This window comes from Arachis ipaensis, chromosome B4, assembly GCF_059453495.1.
Source record: "Arachis ipaensis isolate K30076 ecotype BB chromosome B4, ASM5945349v1, whole genome shotgun sequence".
Lineage (NCBI taxonomy): Eukaryota > Viridiplantae > Streptophyta > Magnoliopsida > Fabales > Fabaceae > Arachis > Arachis ipaensis.
In genome coordinates this window covers 37,887,545-37,891,851 of record NC_142439.1, presented here as the reverse complement: position 1 = coordinate 37,891,851, position 4,307 = coordinate 37,887,545, and the positions used below count along the sequence as shown (strand labels likewise).

General features: G+C 44.5%; 1 pseudogene; it reads right to left on the bottom strand.

Annotated features, from left to right (window-relative positions):
* Positions 1-450: 450 nt before the first annotated feature.
* LOC148567226 (uncharacterized) lies at positions 451-973 on the bottom strand (annotated as a pseudogene).
* Positions 974-4,307: the final 3,334 nt, after the last annotated feature.

Sequence of the window (4,307 nt, the reverse complement as noted above, 5' to 3'; positions counted from 1 at the left end):
CCCTTACTCACGTAAGGTATTACTTGGACGACCCAGTGCACTTGCTGGTTAGTGGTACGAGTTGTGAAAAGTGTGATTCATAATTCGTGCACCACTAAGCTTATTCTAATGCAATATTGTGATTTAGAAAATTTTTTAAAATTTTCCCATAGTTTACCCCCTTTTCAATTAAAACACAATTCTTATACAAAAAGGGTCAACTAGGTTTTAACAATTCACAATGTTTTTCCAATCACAATCAAAATCCAAAATGCAATATATACATATATAATCAAGGTGCACAACAACCAAAATAAGGATATCCACAATAGCAAATACGTACAATAATCCCAAAATGATCTCAAAGATAAAGTGCAAAATAAAATAAAGTAGCAGAACTAGAAGATAAATGTCTGAAAGTTCACTACACAAATGCTATCCACCGGTTACAAACGGTGACCTCCCCACACTTTAGGATGAAGCATCGTCCTCGATGCTAGTGTTGAAGCTCGGGATGGGGTCAACAGTCGCACCGGACTGTGGCTCGGGCTCAGGCTGTGGCTGTGGCTTAGGCTCAGGCTGTGGTGCTGGCTGTGAGTTCTCAGGGGGCTGCTGAACCTCTGTGGTGGCCTGTTTCTCTGGTGGTGCCTCCTGCTGAGTCAGCTCCTCAACATGCTCCTCCTCCTAATCCTGCTCGTCGGAGGCGGGAGAGTCTGGGAGAGGAGATAGCTCAATACCTTGTGATACAAACACCTGGTCTATACGATCGAGACGTCGCATGATGCGACGCTCGCTGTGCTCCATGAAGTGAAACAGGCACTGTACAACCAGATACGTCGGCTCAGGTGCTGGCGGTGGTGGCAAGGATGCTGCTGCTGAAGTAGAGGAGGGTCCTGCTGCTGCTGCTGATGATGAAGGCTGAGCTGCCTCCACCACTACTCTGGCTCGAGAACGGCGTTTGGGTGGGGGCTTCTCGTGCACCCACCCACGCCATGGAATAGTAACCTCCTTATCGTCGTCATCTGGGGGTGGTGGTGTCACATCATTGTCCTCCCATGGAACATCGGCTAGCTCAATCATGCTGGTGACCAATGTAGGGAATGGCAAGAGGCCACGGATATGCGCGCGCCACATGCTCTGCCTGATCAATCGGGAGAAGTCTACCTCTTTTCCCTCCATGACACAGCCAATAAGATCTAGCATATCCATCGGAATCTCTGAAAAGTGAGTGGTGGGAAAGACATAATGGGCGAATATATGCTGCCAAGTCTTAGCCTCTCTCGACGGATAAGTGAATAGCATCCCCTTGGGCTTCTTGTTTCCAGAATCCATCACCCAAGGGGCGTCTGGTGTGGCAATCACGCGCTTCAGCGCCTCATAATCAAAAGTCATGCAATGGATAGCTACCTCTGCCTGCTGACAGGCGCATGGGTCACCAGTACGAGGTTGGCAAAGCAATGCCTCCCCAATAGCTGCCTCGTTGATCAAGATCTCCCTACCCCGCAGATGGACTGAATCAAGAGTGGCACGAAAGAAGTTGCAGTAGAACTCCCTCACCCACGAAGTGTTTATCCTCCCCAAATCTCTATTAACAAAGTCCAAGCCCAATTCCAGAATACGGCTATTGATGGCGCGTCTCACATCATTGGGAAGGACCAGTTTCTTCTCAATGTTCAGATTCGTCTTCCGGTATTTGGGGAAGCGAAGCTCACAGTAGAGATTGGGAAACTTGATTGGATTGGTGGATGAGAGTAGCTGATTCTCTTTATCCACTTCATTCAGCAGATTCTTAGTATAATTAGCATAAGGAGAAGGGGTAGAGGCTTTAGAGCACTTCCTTTTCTTTGAGGTGGTAGCTATGGCTTTTCCTTTTTCCGACATCCTGAAAATAGATGTGATATGATATAAGCAGCTAGCCAAGTAAATGTAAAGCACTCAAGGTAAGACATATTCATGAAGTGAGTGAAGAAAAGAGAATTCTTGGAATGCAAGTAATAAAATTCAGAATTCAAATCAAGTCACAAACCAAGGATTTAAACCACAATTGCACAATGCTTATTCATTGAGCCTAAGAAATGCCATATTCAAAAGAATGATTAAAGGAGTTATGTTCAAAACAAAAGGAAGAAATCAGTTGGTTAATCAAGTTAGAGTTAGAAATTAGTTCAAAAATCAGTGATATGACGGTTATCGGCTCAATTAAAAGAAGTGTACCATATAGAGGTGCAAGCATACTCACAAGCATGAAATGCACATAGTCATTGAAGATGAAATATGATATTGCCAAAAAGCAACCAATATGAAAATAAGTCATCAATCAATGTAAAGATCACCATGGTTGTATCAATTGGTGTTGGTAAAATCAAAACTTTGAAAAACAAGTCAATCAAGAAACATTCAACACCAAATTCAATGAGGCATAAAAGTCATAAGTTGAAGCAAGAATGGAAAACCTCATGGTCCATGTGACCTAATGCAAATTAGGCATGAATATAATGAATCAAATAAGCCACATAGATTAAAAACCTTCAAACTTGTGAGTTTATGCAAAAGAGGCACAAAATCTCAAAAGAGTTTCAAGTTATGGTCAATCTGAAAATTTATTCAACTACTCAATGCATAGAAGTAAAGCAGCAATATAAACAAGCAAAGAATATGATAAGCATGACCAAAACTTGTAAACATGTTCTTGAGGATTTTCCAAAACCATTTAGCAAACAAAAGTCTATTGACACAGAATTTCGTCGAATAGAAGCTTGTTGCACCAAATAAAACAGTGTTATTTCATGAAACATGGTTAGGAAAAATCCGGCAGCATTTCAGCAGTAAATTGGCTGTTTTCCAATTTCAATCAGACAATGCAGATTCCATATGAATTCATTAATAATTAAAAACACAAAAACCATATGTGAGTTCATATGAATGGAACAAATAAGCCAATCTTTCAGTAGCAAAACATCAAAAAGCAATTTAAACTAAACCATCCAGCAACAAATAACATTCTTTCTTCGAACAATGAACAAAAATACTGGCTTAAAATACAGCACCAAATCTATCAAATGAACAAGGGTAATGGATTCAGGCAGCATGCTATTCATTGAATTCAACTTGCAAATACCATTCCAAGACAATAATCATTCCACTTGCAAGCAACGTGAATTCAAACAATTAAGCATAATTGAATCCAACAATAGAGTGCAAATTGCAGAAGAACTCAACCCACAGCACTCAGCAAGATCAAAGCAATAATGAACAGCCAGGCAACAACATCAAGCAAACTAAATCAGCACATGGTAAGTCATCTAGTAACAAACAAGCCAAGAAAAGTTAATGAAGCAGCAACACTTTCAATCATCATCATTATTCAAACAAACCTAAATCCACTATCCATCTCAGGTTCTCTAACCACCTAATCAACTAACATGCATTTCTAACTAAACTACACTAAATAAAATTAACTAGGTATAGCAACGAAATGAATAAAACAGGGAAAAGGTAGAGACCTGAGGAGCAGAGAAGAAGTAGAAATGGGGGAAGGGAGAAACGGATAGAGGAAGCAGCAAGGTAGCACTGCCAGCAGCGGTGCTCACGGCGGCACACTTGGTCGCGGTGGCGGGGCAGGTTGCTGGTGAGAGGGGGGCAGTGGGGAGACAGAGCAGGGGCGAAGTCAGAAACAGAGGAAGAGAGAAAGAAGGGGGGAAGAAAGGAGGAAGGGTTGCACGGCAGTTGACGGTGGATGAATGTAGTCGCCGGAGGTGGCTGGGTGGTTGGTGGTTGAAGAGCTCAAAGGTTGGAAATGGAGGGAGAAGAAGAGGGAGAGATGTTGGGGGGAAGGGTGAAGGGGTGCGCAACTGCGCTAGGGCTCTCGCGTCCCTGGGGTAAGTGGAATTTTGAATCCACGCGCGCGCGCACCATGCGCGTCCGCGTGGGTGGGAAAATAAGGAACTGGCGCGGGAGCGTCACATGCGCCTGCGCGTGGATGGGAGATATGGGAATGGGCACCGACGCGTACAATGCCCATCCGTACAGGTCGAGCTGGGCCAGAGGCACAAAAGTGGCCCAGAGTTGGCATAACTCTCGGGTCTTTGGCCTGGGTGACGAAAAACTGCATCGACACACGCGCGCACTATGTGTTTGCGCGTGGATGAGTTGAGTGACAAGCGGGGCGCGGGGGCGCCAGGTGCGCCTACGCGTTGTGAGGGAAACACAAAGGGGCGCGGACGCGCCATGTATGCATCCGCGTGGGTTCTCTCTCCCTCCCAAAAGTGGCACAACTCTCTGGTCCTTGGTCCAGAAAGCTCAAATGCACAGCTGACGCGCACGCGCAC